Here is a 21688-nt window from a genome sequence, read left to right on the forward strand (position 1 = left end):
TCAAAGCCAGACACCTTTTTCACCTCCACACATATGTTTCCGATCACTGTGTGTAATGGACAGGATTGCAAAATGTTCTGTCTTGGAGACTGTCAGATGCCCTTCCCCCAGTTCCAATGTTGTAAATGGTGTTTCAGATGCTGTTACACAATTTGATGTTCAAAGTCTTTCATTCGAAGCTTAATGAGAATGTCAAGAGGAAATGACACAAAATCATTAAAGGTCCCATATTGCATAAAGTGAGATTTCCAGGTCTTTTTTGATTATAAAGCAGGTCTGGGGTCTATATTAATACTGTGAAATTATCAAAGCGCTCAATCCATGGAGTAACACACACAGCACGTAATCAGAAACTGTGCCTTAGAACGAGCTGACAGGACTTCTGTAACTTTGTGATGTCACAACAAAACAGTCACTGCTCTTATGCCCCCGGTACGGCCCACCTGGATCCATCGTCCAACCATTTCTCCAAGTGTTTACCTGTAATCTGCTACATTCTCTATTAAGGACTCTTACCAGTGTTTTGTTCGGGCTCTCCAATGATCTTTCCAGCTTATAATCTTTTTAACATTTTTCTTCTACCAATCATCAGATTCCTTTTATCTTGTTGTTTTAGGTTTCCCATGTTACCACTCGTGTTGTTTTATGAGCTCCACTTGGACTGGAAACCAGCTATTATTATGTCTGTGTGTGTTGACCGCAAACCTGCATACTCATGATATCCACTTGCAGGAGTCAGAGTTCTGAAATAAGGATAAGCTGCTTGGTGGCTTTATCTCCTGAGCTGCTGCCCAGGTAAAGCGTATTTCATAGTCTTCCACTCTTGCTGTCCCAGCTGCCTGATCAGCTTCCTGCCTCCCGAATGGCCCCCATGGTCTCAACACACTCTGGCACTGTGCCAGTCAGCTCGGAGGGTCTTTCCGCTCAGGAGAGTGTGCTGGAGGCAGATGCAGTGGGCTCCACCACTCCTGTAATGGATGCTGCAACATCGTGGATAGTCACCCCGATGCCGCCAGATGATCCATGGATTTGAACCAGAACCAGGCCCAAGGCTCTGGTGCGCAGTTCCACACCAACTCCAACTTCTTGCTGGAGCTCCAGATGTAAGTGTGACAGATGTGAAACTACATTCAGATGGATATTGGTACAGCTTCTTATGGATATCAACCCGTCAAGTAAAACACCATAACAGTGTAAAATACGAACCTTTAAGAATCATTTTATGGAGAGTCATTTATTCTGACCAGCTGTCATTTACCTTCACATCCACATAATGACCTGTTGTATGATTAATCTCTTCTTGGATATACATTCATTTATATTGTGTCCTATTTTTTCTTAGTTGTCCTTTTTTTTTATCTTGGAAGTCAACTTACAACAACTTATACAGTTGCTTCCATCTCACCAAGTCTTTCACCATTTGTCCTGTTGCTATTTTTCATGAATTATAGCTATGATGGTATGGTGGAATGTGTGTCGACCACGCCACCAGACACATTTAATGCTGAACAAATCAGAGATGCAGATGGTACTTCAGAACCTAAGACTGGACCCAGGTCAAGATCAAACTGTAGGAGAGACAGACAGACTGAATAACTTTTTTTTTGTAGAACAATTTTTGAAAATGCAGTGAAACAAGCAGCATCTTCCAGTACAAACATGGTAATTGCAGTGTATTCAGTCGTATTTTCCAAAGTCCACTGTGAACGCTGTGGATCTCAGTCCTCGTGTCTCCTCGTCTTTGGATGGAAATGAGGAAGAAGAGAGAAAAAAGGGGGGGGGTGGGAAAAAAGAGGAGAAGAGTAGAAAACAGGAGGGAGACAGCAGGACAATTGCTTTAGTGTTTGTGCGGCGTTGTAATCCTCCGTGATCTGCTCTGATTCTATCCTCTCCAGGTTCAGATCCGATGCTAAACGAGTTTGGCTCAGCAGGACAGTTTCCCCCCGAACAAACCGCTGACGGACTCAAAAGAAAACATTTGGAACAAGGAAAAACTGTTCTCTCCTTCTCTCTCTTCTCTGACAGTCTGTTTTCTTCTTTTTTTCAGTTTTCAGTCTTGTTTTATTCCCTCTCAGGCCCCCCAGTCGCTATAATTTTCTCTTCTTTTTCTTCTGCTTTTCTTCTTTCCCACGAGTTGGATTCTTCCCTCTTGTTTTGTTCTTTGTAATTTTCTAAACTTCATCTCTTTCTGCCGCCATTTTTTTTTTTTACCCCAAAGCCCTTCTGTCATCTTTCTATTTTCACCTAAGCTTGTTTACATCACTTCTTTTCACACCATTCCCCTTTCTCTGTCAATTCACCCTTCTTTTTTCCCATCATCCTTTTAAACACTATATCCAGTTTCATCTTCTTTTACTTTCCTTCTTACCTTCCTTTATTAATATCTATTGCTCAAATCCTCAGTCACCTCATTTACACTTTATCATTTCATCTTTCTTCCTCTATCTCTCCCCTTTCTTTCCAATATCTCGCTTTCCTTTCAGTTTTCCTCCTTTTCATCTCTTTATCAGATTTTTGTCCCACTTTCCCCGTTTGTTTCTTTTTCAACATTATGCTCATTCTTTCTCTTTTTTCTCCTTCTCACAGCTGTTTGTTAGTTTTTTTCTTCTTTTATTCCACCAGTTACATGTTTCTTCTTTTCTTCTGATCCTCTGCTCATTTTCACTGTATGTCTTTTTTTACCACATTTTGGTCTGTTTCACCCCATTTACCCCTTTTCACCTCAGCCCCGCCCCCTCCTCTCACTCTGTCAGTCTCCCTCTTGCCCCCTCTCTTTGTCTGACTTGCAACTTTTTTTCATTAACGTTTCCATAAGATTCAATTATCTCTTGGTTGCAGAACAGAAAGTTTTACACGTCTTAACTGGGTTGTAAAAACCAAGCTGGGGATTGTGTTTGGTATGGAGAGTGTGTGTGTGTTTTCCTACACTGAGCTATGTTCTCAGTGTGTGTGTGTGTGTGTGTGTGTGTAAGTGAAAGGGTTTTTAACAGTGTGTGTGTATGTGTGTGTGTGTGTGTGTGTGTGTGTGTGTTGCTGAGGTAACTGACAGGAATGTGAGCAACGAGGAGGAAACTCCTGTGGAAGTTTGGGATGTTAGGAAAGGGTGTGTGTGCCTGTGTGTGTGTGTGTGTGTGTGTGTGTGTGTGTGTGTGTGAGTGAGAAGCGAGAGGAAGAGGTGTATATTTTTGTGGGAACACCTCACCCTCTGCTTGTTACCCTGACTGGAAAAGATAACACAAGCCTGGATTCCCCTTCTCCCAGCTGGAAATTAACACACGTGAGGTTGCAGGGTGTGTGTGCGTGTGCGTGCGTGTGTGTGTGTGTGTGTGTGTGCATGTTTAAACAGTTTCATTATAGTTTCTACTTGAAGTCAGGTATCTCTGTTGGTGTAATGCTCTGTGACAACCCAGCAAACTACTTTTGGTTCCTACAGTGTTCCTGTTTGGTTATCAGAACTTTAAAATCTTTTTCATAATGCTTTTGGAAAAAGTTTCCCAGAGTGTCCTTTCTCTTGTTATGCGAACATTGGTTAATATGTTTTTTTAAAACAACAATTATAGAGAAGAGTTTTAAGAAAAACATTTGCTTTATTTTACAGGTCCTGATTTCCTGAAAACATTGTTAATAATTTCAGACATTTCTTAGAAAGATACAGGGGAAGTGGAGAAAATGTTCATTGCTTTAGTTATTGAGTAAAAACTCATTATATTCAAGTTAGTAGTAGAATTGGAAATAATGGTGCAGATGAGTGAAGAATCGTTCATAAACGGACAGTAAATATCCATCTCACTGTATTTGGACATTGGAGACTGTCCTGTAAAAAGTGACTGTGCAAGCAGCTTATTACGACCCACAGTTACGTGTTATTGTTAGGCGCCCTCTAGTGGCCGTCGTAATAAGGACTCGAGCAAAGGAGGAAGTCAGGTGACGTAGTTTAGGCTCTACAGCATCACAGCCTGTGCAAGGAGGAGGGTTGGAACGACAAAAGTCAGCTTTTATCCATGAGCGTTCCACAACCTTAACCACGTGTTTATCATTGTAACCATGACGACGAAGGTCCTCTAAACTGAACCACGATCTTCCTGAACTTAATCAAGCAATTTTTGTCCCTAAATCCAACCAAACTGTGACCAACCCAGAACTTTAACCTTGTGTTACCATGACGATGAACGTCTGGTATACTCGCGTCTGGTACTCTCCTATGGGTCGTATTATTCGCCTGCTGCTGGTACACTCCAATGGGTCGTAGCTGACGGTCGGGAAAATGACTGTTGTTATCTATTCACAAACTGTTTTTCATTTACCTACAGGAACAAATTGAAGAAAGAATTAGAAGAATGGGAAAAAGAAAGAAAGACTGAGATAAAGAAGTAGAGGAACAAGGAAAGAGAGGAAGGGACGACAAAAAGAAGAGGAATGAACTGAAACAGATGAGTTAAAGTGAAGGATAGGGAAGGGAATAAGGAGCCAAAGAAAGAAGGTGGGGAACAGAGGAATTATAAAATGCTAGATCGGAAAATCAGTATCATATTATTTCAATGGGGGCCCAGTTTTTAAATTCTGCCCTTGGGCCTCCGGGGAAGTTCATCCACCCATGTTGTTATTTAGAAAATGAATGTGGGATTTCTTCATTATGCTGCTCACAGTGTGAACACATGGTGAGACTGAAAAATAGTCACTATAGATGCATATGGAGATGGACACTGTGGAGGAAAACTCCAGAGAGAAACAGAGGGAGAGGCAGAGAGAATGGAATTTGTACATCCATGTGTTTAAGAGAGAGAGAGAGAGAGAGAGAGAGTCTGATTAAGAGAGAGAGACTATGGAAGAGAGTTGCAGAGTGGGAGAGAGAGAGAAGGAGAGAGAGGGTGAGGGATTTTCCCGTCTCTTTCTGTCTCGGTGGTGTTTTATTGGCCACATGTGGTTAGGATGTCAGATCAGTCACCGCAACTACACACTAACTCACTAACTGTGTGTGTCTGTGTGTGTGTGTGTGTGTGTGTGTGTGTGTGTGTGTGTGTGTTTGTGTGTGTAGCTGTGGTCGTCCATGTGTGTGTGCTTTCACAGACTCTGATCTGAGATGACAGCTGGTTTACACTGTAAATGTGTTTGTTTGTGAGTTTGTGCAACTCACAACTTCTTTGTGTATACTCTACTGTATACTGTAATGTTCTTGCATAAAGGGTTGTGTATATTTCGTGTGCATGTGTGTATGTGTGCTCAGAATTTGCAGGCATACGTGTTTCTGTGTGTGTGTGTGTGTGTGTGTGTGTGTGTGTGTGTGTGTCCAAAGCTTTCTATTTTATGTCCATGTGCTTTTGAATTTCCACTGTGACTCCAACCACTGAACATGAAATAATAGTGTGTGTGTGTGTGTGTGTGTGTGTGTGTTTCTGTCATACACACTGTCACAGATTAAACAGGAATTGATGACAGATACAGCCAAGACCCAAAGTCTTGTCTCAGTGGTTTATGTACAAACAATGTGACTTTTGTCTGTGAACCTCTTTTATATATATTTTTCCTTCACACTTCTTGGTCTAATGAAAATATCTTCATCGCTGTGTCAGAATGATTTATGTATTTTAATTAATGTTCTTGTGTGAAGATCATAGTTTGAACATCTGCCTACATTACCACTTAGCTGCTCAAAACATTGGCACTGATCACAGTTAGACTCATGTGTTAGTTTCATATTAATATACAAGAGAAGATCATTTACTTGCTTCAGAGTCTTCAAGCTTCTACATTTGGCTCCATCATGGAGGAATCGTGTGTTCATTTTCATAGCAGCGGTAGCCTCTTCGTTCCTCTTCGCCCTCACTTTTCACAAACTTAACCCAACACAGAAGAGGAAAACATTTCCACATGTTATTTTTCTACAACAGCAGTAATAAAAGAAAAACCATGGGTTTAACCTGAAACAATGCTCCAAGTTATTTCTATGACATTTGCTCGTCTGCTGCTTAAAAACAATGATCTTCTTCACGGTTTAAAAGTCCATAACACAAATAATGAACAGTTTGCTAACCACATCTCCCAAACAGCAATTGTCGAATCATAGCTTGGCAACCATAGCTAGGTTTATCAAGGTTTCACTTTCTTATAGCAGCTGCTCCAGTGGAGCTGATTTGTCTTAGAATATGGAAAATACAGAAAGACTGATAAAAGAAATGCTGAATGAGAGAATATACAGTTACAGAAGCTAGCCCGGACATGACGTCACGACTTCTGCTCTTGCGTACCACTGAATAACTCTACAGTACAGATGTCAGTGATACTGCAAAATGATGATAAAGAATCTCAATATCTCAGGTTATTGACCACTATAGAGTATATCACTGGTTCTAACCTTTTCCAACTCATGGCCCACTAGAAAATCTCAAAAATGTTGGCAGCCCATATCTGACCCAATAACAGTACGAAGGCCAAATAATGCCTTCTCACAGGACTTTTTATTTTAATGATAATGATAGGGAAGCTCAGTTTTCCTTTTTTGTTTCACAGAGAGAGATCGCTTGTCGATTCCCCATCTGTCTCTTGACGCTCTTCCCTTTTAATTCTTCCTGTTGCTAATCAGCTATCCATTTTGATATTCCAGTTTGTGCCATGGATGTCATCTTCAAGCATACAATCAGATTGAGATAGCAAACAATAGGATTACACAAATAACATAAAAGTTCCTATCATTGGCTTATCACAGTGATAGAACTTAATACAAGAAAAATCTTTGGGCTCTGTCAGTGTTGTTTGCTTGCATTATCAGCCACCAAATGAATCTTGGGATGGGTTGGGCCACAAAGGATCCGTCCATTGGATCCCTTGTTGCTCAGGAAAAGAAGGACGCATTTCTTGGCCGGATTTGATACAGCCTTTGAAAAGGGACGGTCTAGTGACGCCACTCTGTCTTCACATGCAGCTTCCGGAAGGTTGCAACCGCTGAATTAGGACACAGTTTACATATGTGCAACACTAGAGTGGAAAGTTTGGCAGCCGTAGCAACAGTAACTAAGGGAGACAAGGCTTGCTAAATGGTCAACTCCATCTATGAGGTTTCATTTAAAACTGAACCAAACTCAGCGTCTCTGGTTTTGTTCATTTCCATGCCTCGACCATCGCCTGAACTCTCCCTGCTGTAAGGCTCTGGATTGACCAGATGATGTCATTGGTTGGTGGTGGTGGTGGGGGGAGGGGGTTCTCTCCTTCGCCTCTCTGCTGCAGGATGTCAGGCTCTCTCTTCCATACCCCCACTGCTTCCTGTTTCCTGTCTCTGCAGGAAGTAGCTCTGTGTTCACCTCCTGTCCGAGGGGCTGTTGCTGACAGGAATAGAGAGTTTCACTGTATTAACAGCTTGTAAGAAGTTTAGTAAGACAGCATGAGGTCACAGAAAAGAAAATCTTTATCCTACTACAAACTGCTTTTTTTTAGAGAAAGCAGTAGAAACTTTCAGTTTCTAAGATCCAAAAACAGACAATAAAGAAAACGTAAAGCAGAGTGAGAGAAATGTCGTGCATGAAAGAAAAACATCAGAAGTGAGGTCGAGGACAACAACTCAAAGGTCACTCCAGCCTCTGTTTTGGATTAAATGCATGATCCAAATTCTCCCGTTTGGGAGGAAGCTGAATTTTGTGTTTTTTCGACTGTAGCCTGGTGACAGTTGGTCTATTTCCACAACTCACAGGAAAGAGAGAATGACCTCTAACCCTGAGTGAAGCTGTCTTTACTTTTAATAGACACCAGGGCCTGACACATATCTGACCATAAACCTCCTCTCACTGCCATTTGTCTTTCTCTCCATCTCCCCCTCATTTCCTCTTTTTCTTTTACTCTCCTGTCTTTTCTTGCTTCTGTCACTGATTATTTTTGCTCTTGCTTCTCCTTCCTGCTCTCTCTTCCTTCTCTCCTCTACATTCCATCTATATTCTCCTCCCTGCTCCTGGCCTCCTTTCTCCTTCCTCTTCTTTCTTTCCACTTGTCTTCTCCTCTCCCTCGTCTTCCTCGTCTTTCTTTCTGTCATGCTTTACCCCATCTCCAGAATTTAAAATAAAAAAGTTTGAATGAAGTGTCATCTGATCATGTCTTAAGGCCACAGCCCTCTTCTACTGAAGGCCCACTGAATTGTGGGATAGCAGGTCATGTGGGTGATAGATGAAACATTTCAAATTCATACATAAAGCGTCCTTTTTACCAAGTGTAGATAAACAGTGGTGTTTTGCACACTTTACTGTATGGAAGATTTTATTTAAATTGGATAGAATTACTACTTTTGCTCATCAATCTACACTCAATAACCCATAATAACAAAGTGCAAATATGTTCTTAGAAAATTTTGCTAATTAAATCCTTAATTCAGTACTTACAGAAGCCCATTTGGCAGCAATTACAACTTTTAGTCTACTTGTCTTAGTCTCTGCAAACTTTGTACACATGGATTTGGGCAGTTGATCCTGTTCTTCCTGGCAGACCCTTTCAAACTCTGTCAGATTGGATGTGAAGCATCTGTGAACTGACTTCTTCAGGTCTCTCCACAGATGTTCTATGGGGTTTAAGGGCTTTGGGCTTTGGCTGGTCCACTCAAGGACTTGCAGAGACTTGTCCTGAAGCCACTCCAGTGTTGTCTTGGCTCTATGCTTCAGGTCACTGTCATGCTGAAAGGTCTAAGGGCTTTGGCTGCATTTATCCTTCCCTCAATTCTGATGAGTCTCCACGTCCCTGTTGCTAAGAAGCATCATTTAATGTGACTCTTGTTTATTGCAGTGACCTAAAACATGACTTGTGCTGTTTTGAAAGTGATGCAGGAAATCTTACTATGTCTGACCTAGTAAGATTGCCATCATGACTTTTATGTAAAAGTGACAGAGGGCCTGTTCAGACCAACAGCTCCACCAACCTGAACAACCATATACGTTCATCGTATATCGTTCAACCATCTGATACGACCCATGGGAGTGTCTCCTGAAATAGTGTCCCTTCGGCAGGCGTATCAAACCTAGGTTGTCATGGTTACAATAATAAACATGCTGACTGTACTGGCTGCGGTGTACCTTTGTCGCCATGGTTACTGTGATAACGGTCATGGCTTGGTTAGGTTCAGGAAAAGATGATGATGACATGATTTGGGTTAGAATAAGTACTTCTTCAAGATTAGACAGTTTTTGTTGTCATGGTTACAATATAAACTGCTAGTTTCACATGGGAAATCGAACACTGCTCTCCTGTGTCATACTCCTGTGTTTTGTTGACCCATCCATCCACCATAACCTCGTCCTGACATGGATTTTGTCTCTCTATATACTACGTCACTGCACTTTTCCCTTTGCTCCTGTCATAATTACTACAACCACTAACAACAAAACGTAACTATGGTTCATAGAAACCTGCTACACAAACGACATATGTCATTTTTTACAGGACAGTCATTTTGAAACTGATACAGAAAGGTTACTTGGTATGACCTATGATTGCCATCATGACTTTTATTAAATAGTGACCAGAGAGCCTGTTCAGACATTAGACTTACTTAGTATATTGCCATTAAAGTAAAGGGATGCATGTCTGAAAGGCGATGTTGTGTGATTCGTTTGGTTACAGTGCATCAAGAGGCTCTGGTGAATTGTAGGAATGGAGATAATGTTTTTGGACAGTCTGTTGTCGAGGGCATTCGTGGTGTTACATTCGGTTATACAGATGAAAAGTGACGGAAATAGTTGTGTGAAGAATGAATAAAGAGCTTGAGAGAGAGAAGTTCAAACCCCAGCTTCTTTCACAACTCCACACCCGCGGCCAATTACTTCAAACGACACTGAAACTTTAAAGTCTCATCCCACTGGATCAATTTAAACTTGAATCATATAGACACCTTTATTCTCCCTATTCTAACACCCTTCTTTTTCTACCCCTCATCCTCCTTGTAAGCTCTCACGTCCTACTCTCCTTTTTTTCCTTTTCTTTTATCTGTCCTACCCTCAGACTCTCTCTTCTCTCCTCCCACCCTCTCTCCTCAGTGGGAGCCAAGGTGTGGGTGTTAAACCTCTGCGGTCTGCTGGTTTGGTGGCCTTGGCTTTGAAGGGCTTGTGGGTTGCGGGTTCAGATCCCGGGCAGGCCTAACCACTAACCTTGACTGGTGGAACCCATCTATCACCGTGGAAACAGTCAAACCAGCCAATCGGTGAGCCAGAATCTGAGTCAGCAGGAATCCAGAGAAAAAAAAGTGCAGTTTAATTCTATTTCTAGTCATTTGTCTCAAACTGTATGAATGTCTTTAACTCTGAAGTTTGTTTTAGAGCTTTGAAAGGTGTGGCAGAATGTGATGAATAAAAAAAATATGAAAATAACAGTCCGACATATTTGTTAGAAAAGACATGAGAAAACATTACATTTGGAGAGAGAACAAAAGTGACAAAAACATTTGAAAAGGGAAAACTATTAAAAAAAATAGAACAAATTAAACATGAGAAACGGGAAAAGGTGAGAAAATGTGAAACAATGGGAGATTAAAGATACTAAGCATCAGAGAATATTTGAAATGTTGGCTCAGTCTTGCGTTTACAACAGAGTTTAAACATTTTGTTTAAGGTTGGGTTGAGGTTTTGGTCAGTGTGTAATTTGTTTTACTAAAACACACCCTGATTCGCACGGTCCAAAATGTTTCTTGCATAGAGTTGAAATAAAAGTATTTGGTCATTTCATAAAGATTAGAGAAAAGGACATTTTTAAACTTATATTCCTCCTGCTCAGATTTTCTCTTTCATATTCCCTAGTAAGTTTTTGTCACTTTCCTGAATGTCTCGCCTGTTACATATTGTTACATTATGCTATATCCTTTTCCTTGTTTCCTTTATAGCTTTTCCACTGTTTAATGTCGTTTCACTGTAAAACACTGGCTCTGAGCCTCCGTTCTGATTGGCTCAGCGTTTGCTGAGAAAAAATATAGCAGATTTCAGGAAAACACTCAGAGAATCCTATAAGGTTGGATGGAGGATCCAGGTGGGCTGGGCTTAGGGCATGGCTGAGAGCGGTGACTACTTTTTTGTGACATCACAAAGTTCAGGAAGACCTGATGGCTCGTTATAAGGCTGAGTTTCTGAATACAGGCTGTGTGCATTTCTCTGTCGACTGAGTGCTTTGATACTTTGACAGTATTAATACAGAACCTAGACCTGCTTTATAATCAAAAAAGACATGGAAATCTTTCTTTATACAATATCAGACCTTTAATGATTTTGCGTCATTTCCTTTTGTGTCCTGTAACTACATTTCCAAACAGCTCATGACAAGACAAGAAAAAGTTTGAAATGTCTACAAAAACAAGCAAACGAGAGGGAAATGAGATCCAAATGAGAGACGGTAGCCTGTGTGAGAACAGATGAGGACATTTTTAGGGACTGCAGGCTCCCCGTGGTCTCTGATGTCTATTTTTAAATCAGTGACAAAAGTACCCATGCTATTTGTGGATGAACGGCTCCAAAACGTTCTGTTATAATTCAGTCCATTTATCTTTCTGGCTCCCCTGGTTTTCCTAAACCTACATGCATGTCTAAACACCGGTTTTATGAGAGCGGCGCTGATGTGGAAATCTCCTAAAATTAAACAGAATTTCAGCCCATTTTTTTATATTTGTCTGTTGTTGGTTTTGTCCGCGGCGTTGTCACTATAACAGGCCCTGACGCCGCGTGGGAGTGTGTGTGTGTGGCGTGGTGACCCAGCATGACGCTGTAGTAAGCATTGCACATGGCTGCCAGCAGACAAGGAGAAAATGAGTGTGGGAAAACTGAAAGAAAAAAGACAAAGAGAGGCAGGGAGGGAAAGTGATGGAGGAAAAATGTAGAAGAAGAGAAGGGGGAAAGAGAGGAAGAAAGAGAATGGAAATTAATGGTGACAGAAAAACTAAAAAGGAGAGACATGAAAAGGAGCAAGAAAGAAGGAAGATGAACACAATCTGTGTCGCAGTCAACAAAAATGTTCTCTGGAAGTATTTTTCTATCTGTCATTTGCATTTTAAAGGCTCCATATTTTACACATTTCCTGTCTTTTATCTAAGGTGTTGATAGGCTCAGAGCCTCTCTTGTGACTGGCTGATATAATATAAATATAGTAGATTGCAGACAAACACCAAGAGAAATCAAATCCTGCCAGGTTGGATGGTGGGTCCAGGTGGGTGGGTGTTGGAGCATGGTTGAGAGTGGTGACTGCCTTGTTGTGACATCACAAAGTTACATTAGTCCTGACGGCTTGTTTTAAGGCTCAGTTTCTGAGCACAGGCTGTGTGCATTTCTCTGTGGACTGAGAGCTTTGATACTTTCACAGTATTAATATAGAATCTAGACCTGCTTTATAATAAAAAAAAGACATGGAAATCTACCTTTATGCATAATGCAATCTTTAAGGTTTAACAGTTGTTCTTCACTGAAACACAGCAAATGGAGAACTGACTTTTACTCCAGTGTACCCTTCTAACTCAATAAAGGCATTTTAACTATATCCTCGGCCCCATGGAAGTGTGTCTGAGTCAGCCCAGAAGCTTCTCTCCGTCTAACAGTACGGCTACTTTGACCCATGAAGCTGGGGAGATACTAATCTGAGAATCAGGTTCAATTTCTGCATGAATGGTTGTTATTTAACATTCAGATGTGTGGAACAGACACAGGGACAGAGTGACTCAGAGAGAAGGATGATGGAGATGGAGAAAAAAAAAAACAGAGACAGAGCGACCATCTCTTTTGGTCGTTCTTGTTATTGTTTTTCTCTTTCGTTCAGTTTTCCCCTTCTCAGGTTTCCCCCCTCACAATGTTTCCCAACATATCATTGGCCTTGTGTGTGTGTGTGTGTGAGTGTGTGTCTGGAGCCATGGGATGAAGTGTGTGGTTACCCACTGGTGTGACCAGGGACACAGGGGCACCTCGCTCTCTCTCCGTCTGTCTATGGCTCTCTCACTCTGTCATTTTCGGCTGCCTCTGTCCTTCTCCCTCTGTGTCGTGTTATATTTGCGGAGGTCGTCTCAAAAAAAGCTGCTATGAAGGAGAAATTTCACCACAAATTACCTTCCACATTTAACCAATTACCTTCCATTGAATTAAGTTTTTGAGTTGTTTTTGAACTGATACAATGAAACTCAAGAGACTTTTTGGGAATATTATATAATGAATAACCTGCACATCATTTGGTAAGAAGTTTCCCTAGGCTCAGTGCAAAATGACTGTGACTGTACTGAACCATTAAAGAGGACGTCTGAGCCTGGAGGTTGGAGCTTTGTCATTACAGTGTGATTCAGCTCACCTGAGCTGTGCCACTCCAGGTGAACATTATGTCAGCCAGTGTTTCTCTTCTCCATGGCTTTCTTGGCTTTTTTTTTTTTTTTGGTTTGGTTGTATTTAGTTAACCTTCTGTGTAAGAAAATGAAACTATAATGTGCATATTTTTCAGCTTTTTTAAGTAAATAATACAGTTCTTTGACAAACTTGAGAAACTGAAGCCCCATTTGAATGGGATTTTTTACTCTTGGGGAGGTGGGGTAATTTGAATATCCAATCATAACCATCATGGTTATTTTATCACTACCTCGATAGTATCAATTACAGTCAAAATTACCCACTGTTTTTAAGCAAAGTCCCTATAATTTAGATCCCATCTGCATCGATGTCCTTGTATTTAAAATGGATCTCTGAGGTGTTTTTATAGCTCAGTGTGAAATGTGATTTTTTTCTGTTCAAGCATATTAAGTCAAAAAGTTGTTTTTTTTTTTGCCAATCTAATGAATGGAAACATGTTAAGTCCATGAGGAGATCAAGACCAAAAGTGGGCTGCTGTAATGTCCGCTACAGGTATGCTCTTTTAAGCTCATTTTTTTAGCCTGTATTTATTTACATTTTATCAAGTTAGTATAATTAAGAGTAACTGCCAAATTAGCTATAATCAGTTCCTGTTTGGAATGTACCCATGCATGTACAGACAACTACTAGTGGATTACTGTGTCAATGAAAAAGATTCTCAGGCAAGTTCTGGAGCGTCTGTTTTTCTAGGATTTGTAAGTGGGATGTTTATTTGGGATGGATGTCAGATATAATGATTTTCTCTGGAAGTGTAAGTCATACTGAATGATTTCAGTATAATTTTCACCGCTGTGTGATAAGATTTTACTGAGTCATGACCATTAAAAGGAGCACGAGTTTTTACTGAAGCTCACCTCACACAGTCTCTTTGCTTCCTGTTCAGCTCTCTCCCTGGGGAGGCTCTTGGCTTTCTCTTTTGGCTTTGTCCTGTTGAATGTCCACATCTATTACAGACCGTGTCCTTTAATTTCGCTTAAGTTTAAAATCCAGTCTGGAACAGTGAGTTGAACTACCAGGGAAAAACAGGAAACATTTTATCCACCACCTCCTCTCTTAATGTTAGTCTTGCACAGTAGGTTAGATGTGTCCCATGACACTGGTTGACTGACAACAGGCCTTCTTCAAGAAACACATTTTGACATGTCACAGTAGGAAAAGCACAGGTGTAAATAATGAAGTCAAATCATAAAGTTAGCCTAGCTTGCTAAGCACCGATTCCGACTAGATGATGCCTTTCCGATCGTGTTAGTTCAGCACCCGCTGAGTCATCGGCAGCTGCTTCACACACTTTCCTCAGATGGAGTATGAGGATTCAAACCAGCAACCTTCCAAGCATAAGCCATCCAAAACCTCAAACCCAGACTGAACCTCTTAATCAGCAGGTCTGAGACAAGGAGAACCACCAGCCCGACCTGCTGGAACTGAACTTACTCCCCGGAGACCTCGAGCTCTCAGCGGCTGTGAGGAGGAGCTTCCAGGTTTCTGGACAGTGAGGATTTTATCACATTTGATTTTATCCAGAAAAAGAAAGTCCCGAAAAAAGTCCTGAATAAAAAGTTAACATAATCTTTAACCTATGACATGGAACAGATTCATTAACTGTATTTAATAAGCTCAATATTCTAATTCTCAGGGCCTTGAAGGAATATTTAAAAACCAGACCAATGATCAGAGCTAGTGATGACCACTCAAAAAAAAATGATAATGAATATAAAATATAGAAAATTAATCCCTCTGGAACTGGAGTCATGAAAAAAGAAGCATCAGCATGTAAAAACTTATGATATCAGAAGGGTCAAGAAAGTCATCCTACAGAACTTAATGGAACCAGAAAGTTAAGAAATATTTACAAAGATATGAAACTGTAAGTTTTATATCTTTATTGATTTTTCCTCACAGAAGCACAGATGATCCTCTGTGTATGTATCATTTCCTGTTTTTCTCTGAGCTGTGATGTCCTCATAAGGTTCTGCAGAAACACACACACACACACACACACACACACACAGAAGGAGGAAGCAGTAGTAAACAGCAGTGACGTCAGGTCAGTGTGTGATCAACAGCAGCACAAGAAGAGGAGTCATGGTTAAGGTCAAGGTATCTTTTTCTCTCATGCACGTACGCACACACACACACACACACACGCACACACACACACACACACACACACACACACACACACACACCATGGATGCATTAGATGGGTGGTAAATTCAGCCTCGCTGTGTCTCTCGAGAGGAAGGAAGAGGGAGGGAAGAAAGGATAAAATTATTCATTCATCTATTTTCACCTCTGTTTGACCATGATAGTCATGGCATCTGTTCCCAGAAAGTCCTGGCCAGTTGACACATAATGAAGACTTTTTATTTTTTGTTTTATTTATTTTATTCTGAAGTTACTGAAGGTTCATGTACCTGTACAATACGTGAATTGTATAGGCTAAAGTAGGCTAATCTAAGCAAATACAGCACATACAGTGTTTTAGAGGAAAGTAAAATGCTTTAGTAAAATTCACTAGAACCTTTTTTCTTAATTTGTCATCAGATCAAATGGTTTTTCTTTTATCAAGTATATTTTGTTTTGGTATGAATTGGAAACAGTGTGTATCATAAGGCTCATCACTCAGTAAACCTGGAACCCAGAAACCTGGAGGCCTCAGGGAGCTTCTTGGAGCTGTTGTGTTGTTGTGTCTCCTGGGTTGAGTCGTGGTTCTGATTGTGTGGTCAGCTGCTTCTTTTGGCTTCAGACGAACAGCAATAAAAAGTTGGACCGTTGTAGAAGCTCTTATGGCTGAACCAGCGAGTCAGTGGAGACCAAACCAGAACCAAAGAGCAGCTGCATACAAATATTCATCAGGTGTTTCACAGCAGGCTCTGCCCACTTAGGTACTGCTCCCAGACTGATGGGCCAATACAGCTGTACAGGCCCACACCTGACTCTGTTTAATACACAGTGAAGAAGTAAATCAGCCCAGATGTATTGAACTATGTTTAATCCAGCAGGGTGACAGGAGAAGAAATTGTTCATGGACGTGCCATTTATTGGGGAAACTGAAATTGTGACCTTCGAATTAAAAGTCAGTGGTTATTTTTTCTGCTTTGCTGAATTTCAATTGTGTGGCATGGAAAACTACTGTCCTGACACTGACCTGCATCAGACCTGAGTCAAGCCAAAGCATCAGTCCCATTGGACTAAAAAAAATAAAAAGAAGGAAAAAAGTAATTGTCTGATTTTTAGTTTGGCTCAAAATATCTTGACATCCTGATGGTAGTAATGAGATAAATCATGAGTAGATTAATAAACTCTTTGTCAGATTTTTCACCGTCATTTTCTTTATCATGTCAGATTTGTTGAAAGTCAAGACAGATGGGAAAGACAAGCCCAGACTTGAGCCCTGGACAATGTGTTATATACTCACGAACCTTCGTCCCTCTGAGCCACTGAGGATGCACCTGTTATCAGCTGAGACTGTGATAATAAAACCCGAGCAGCTGCCTCTGCTCAGAGATCTAGAAACTTTTTGGTCCAAAGGAGATTTAGAAGAATCTTCATCCAGACAAGAACGAAATGACAAATTCTATTTTGTTTTGTTCACCTCCAAAAAAATCTAAGGTTGGGTTTTAAAACATCAACAGTGAGCCAGGAGTGTATTTGAGAATTTGGTGGGTGTGACTGGCTGCAGTGATGCATGGTCCTGAAGTTTCAGCAACATATTTGGCAAAATTATAAAATGAATTCTCAGCTAAACCCAGGGTCAAAACTCTCTCACACAGAGTACATGTGGTCTGCTGCTACATCTGCTTATTACTGTACAATGGAGCTGTTACCCAACTGACTATGAACATGAATATGACATATACAGTTTTGTCTGTAGCCGTCACCGAGCAGTAGTGATGAAAGCCAATTGATTCTGCAGCAAAATAAAGTTCATGGATATGAAGTCCTGAGTCAAGTCCCAAATCAAGACCAACAAGTCTCAAATCAAGTCCAAATCCTAAACGTTGTGTCTGACTCCTAAAAAGTCATTTTGCACCCTTCACTAAATGTATTGCCATTTTAAATGTTTGAAAGTTTTGCTTGTGCTACATAGCTGTTTACTTACCTGTCAGAGTTCAGCATCAACCATCGTTCCTTTCCTCACCGCCAGCTGTCTCCAGAGGTGGAAAGCAGCGGAAATGTTAATTCTCGTTTCTATCACGTCTTTTATTCTATTGAAGTTAGCACGCTAACCAGCTAGCCCATCTCGTCACTTTTCACTGTAGCCTCCAGTCTGCCCTGAAGACGTAGCGCTACTCAGAGGGCGTATTATAACCTTATAATGCAACGATGGCTCTTGTCAAGTTTCAATCACCACCACCCGCTCCTGGTTACCACGTTCAGCAGCAGAGAAAACTTACAAATAGCCTCTTTAAACAGAGAAACCGTTGGTTCAGAACATCTACAGAGATAATGATCCTTTTTAAAATGTGAATTTATGACTTTCAATGAAAACTTGATAACATTTGAAAATAAAATCATCATGGAGGTGTAATATTCCTGTGACATGATTCCATTAGTGCAGTTTCTCAGTGGAACGTTTTTCATGCTGATTAGAGCTTGGTCTTAACTTTTGAATGTTATAATCAAATCATTTGTTGTGTTCCTATTCCTGCAATGTTTGATTTGAATTGATTCAAAGTCAGAAAGAGATTGGATTCAGTGCAGTCAGTTCATAATCAACAGTTGAAGTCGAGCAAATCTTCTTATATTCTGTTGTTCTCAGGGTCCCACGGTACGCAAATCTTGTTGCAGATCTCATCTGCAGGACTCCAAAAGCCCGCAGTTATAACAAGTCTCAGTTTGTGAGACTGAAGTCATAAGTCATTTCAAATCATAAACTAGGCTTTTGAGCTCTAAACAAGTCTTTACGTGGACTTGTATCTGACTCAAGTCCAGACTCTGTGTCCTGAGTCAAGACCTTTTAGAAAGATCAGCAGCACGTTGGTTCACTCGGTCGCATACAGCAGAAGTAAATGAAGTTTATGTTTCAGAGAGAAAAAGCAACAGAAAAATAAAAGTATAGCAGTGTGAAGAAACTCCAGTTGGTGAGATGTTTTCAGCCCGAGCTTCAGCACATTTATCTCCTCCAGACTTACAATGACTTAAACACTGTTTGGTTTGGACAGCAGGCACTGAGAAGTAAAGTCGAGGTACTTAAGGTTAAATCAACTAGTATTTTGCTCAGGTTTGGTCCCATCTGAAGCCCTGGGTTAGAAGCCATAAGAGCTTCTAGCAAGATCCAGGTTTTTATTGCTACTTTACTAAAGCCAAGAGATCCAGCAGACCGCAGAGTGTGACCCTGAGTCTTGGCAGCGGTTTACTGTACTGTATATGAAACTCTACATGGACTCTGGTGACTGTAATGAAGTTTTTGTGAGTATTGTTTTTTGTTTACTGACAAGATTCTAATGCAATTATAAAAAAAACAACATATCGCAGTTTGTCAGAGGTAAGTCCTGGACTTATTTCAGTCATTGTGTCTCATGTTCTCAATCCACCAACCTCTGACCACATGGAGACATTAACTGATGTACAGTCAAAAGCACAGTGACAATGCTAACATGCTGATGTTTAACAGGTATAATGTTTATCATGTTCACAATCGTATATCTTAGATTTGCTAATTAGCTTTAAATACAAAGTGCAGCTGAGGGAACGTCGTTAGTTCTGCAGGTATTTGATGATAAACTAAAGTATTGGATAAAATAATAAATCTGAAGTGTAGCAGATGGAAAGTGATGGGATCGCCAGAGTTATTATGATTAATCCAAAGGGGCGGTGTGACTTTGTGAACCAGATTTCATGGCTGTCAATCAAAAAGTTGGTTCATGAGACATCAACCTCAAAACCTCAACCTTGTGGCCGTATGGTGTGAAAGAAGGTGCGACGGCCCTCTGGCTCTGCCATGGCCTCTGGGGTTGTCTTGTCCTTCGTTGCTGCTTCTGCTCCTGGTAGGCGGAGTTGGCATTAGTGCAACTGGGTGCACCTGGCCAGTCCATCCAGGATGTATTTAAGGCCATCCATCCCCACTGACTCTCTCACTCCATCGCTGGATCACCCCCCCCCGTTTCTTTTGTTTGGTTTGGTTTGGTTGTACTTTTTGTTTTGCGCCATACAACGCCACCTTTTCATGCATCCAACCACTAGACCTACTGACTGCCTATTTCATATATTTAGTTGTTGTATTTGTAAATGATTTATTCTTCATTTCAAGTTAAATTGTGTCTATGTCCTTGCGTTTGTCAGATCTGGGTCGTGACATATTTCCAGTATTTACCTCCTCATTTCCATTTTCCTCAGTCACATGTCAGTTATCCATGAGCTCAGGTTTTCAACAGCTGGAATACTTTATTTTTGCTGAACTTGGTGGCCCGTTTCTGTGTGTTTAACCTGCTCTGATGATCTGCAGTTTGGAACCACCAAATAAGCTGTTAGTCAGTCGTCCCCCAAATGACTTCAGCTTCCAGCAACGTGCAGCTGAATTTGGTGATTCTCAGACCACAGACAGCAAAGTTCAGAGGAAAAAAAGGACTGTGTCGTCATCACAGTCAAAATGATTTTTGCCTTTTGATCTAATTCTAACTGAAAAATCTAGTACGGTCCCTAAACAACTGATAAATGTCAAGATTTCTTGAGGAATTTTTGTAAACTCTCTTTCATACAAAGCATCGTTCAGTGTGACGGCCCTGTAATGACAGTGAGCAGCTCTTCAGTTTTCATCCAAACCAAACACAGCATGATGACTGTGTTTGAGTCATCTGCAGCTGGATGGACAGAATGAACTTTGACAACACTGAGGATGAAGATTATTTATATATCAAACCTGCAGTGACAGTTACAGTCCAACTGATGTTCTGCTGGTCTGAGCCGAAGTGTAAAAACAATGTTGGGATTGTTGTGTCAAAGTGTCAGAGGTCAGATATTGTTGAGACGGAGGATGGGATATAAGAGGGTGAGTACAATAAGAGAGAGAGAAGAGAAGGAAACGGAGAACATGGCAGAGAGAGGTGGAGATAAAGAGGCAATGAGGGAGTTTAACCTCCTGTTCTCAGCTCCAAACATCCTGCAGGAGGGAAAACCCCGGGCGCAGTGTAACAGGTGCTTCACACATACAGAAAAACAATGATTAAGTGAACACATGTTGAGGTCTGACATCTTTTCCTCTTTTGCTGCATCTGTTTGTTTCCACCTTCCCTTCCCCCCTTTTTTTGGAGGGCCACTCCAAACCTGCAGAGACATGGACCTGATGGAAGTTTCCACCAATATACAACCTTTTTTTTCTTTTAGTCTTGACAGCCAGACAGAAGCACATACTATGAGAACAATTCCATTCCCAAAAGCTTCCTATCTCTCAAAATGTAAAAGTCCAACCCACAGCAGTGATTGGGAGTTTTTCTAACCCTCACTTGATGGAAGGAGCATTGTCACAGCCTTAGACTAGTATATATATATATTACACAAAGCCAACAGGTTCAGTGGGATTCTTTTCTTTTTTTTCTTTTTTTTAACTTCTTCAAACTAAAAACATGACTCAGCCTGCCTTCCAGGGAAAAATCAGTAATAATACAAAACCTTCCAGTGCCATAAAATCTCAGTGCAGTTCAGACGTGTGGCAGAGCTCAGGGCTGCTGCTGACTCGTCAATCAGGCTCAGGACAGTTCCTCCTCACTGCTGTATATCCCCAACTTTGTTAGCAAACCACAAATTATTTGTTATGTGCCACCGGTCAGCAGGTGTCACTGATTGTTACCATGGAAACATGGCTCAGCTTTTTAGGCTTAAAATAAATCAGTTTTGTCTTGCAATAGACAAATCTAAGACTGGCCTAAGACTTCAGACCAGCCAATATTATGCTTGACTTATTCTAATCCTACATTATTTGTCATGTCATTAACAGGTCTGCTCTACACTTGGATTTTATGATACTGTTGAATTTTTAATTTACCCAAAATTCATGGTAAATCAGTCCTACTTACGTCAAGTTAAGAACTACAGCTTTATGTTACAGATGGATGCAGACATCTATCTGAAGTCTATTAGTTTGATCGGAGCCATAGTAAAAGGCTGTCTCTGTGAAGTCAGTCCACCCACAACATAAGAACCTAACAGGTATAAGTTATACTTCTGGTTCAAAATAAGTCTGAATCAGGGCTGTTTTTTCCTTTGATTCCCTCACAGCTTTCTGCTCTCACAGGAATCTCCGGCTCACACAGGCGTACAGTGTTTGGCTAATTAGAATTTCCCTGCGGGGTGTGTGTGTGTGTGTGTGTGTGTGTGTGTGTGTGTGTGTGTGCTTCTAGCAGTAGATGCTGTAGCTCAGC

The sequence above is a fragment of the Seriola lalandi genome, unplaced genomic scaffold, assembly GCF_002814215.2.
Source record: "Seriola lalandi dorsalis isolate HSWRI2012SDOR001 ecotype SW California unplaced genomic scaffold, Sedor1 jcf7180002054927, whole genome shotgun sequence".
Taxonomy (NCBI): Eukaryota; Metazoa; Chordata; class Actinopteri; order Carangiformes; family Carangidae; genus Seriola; species Seriola lalandi.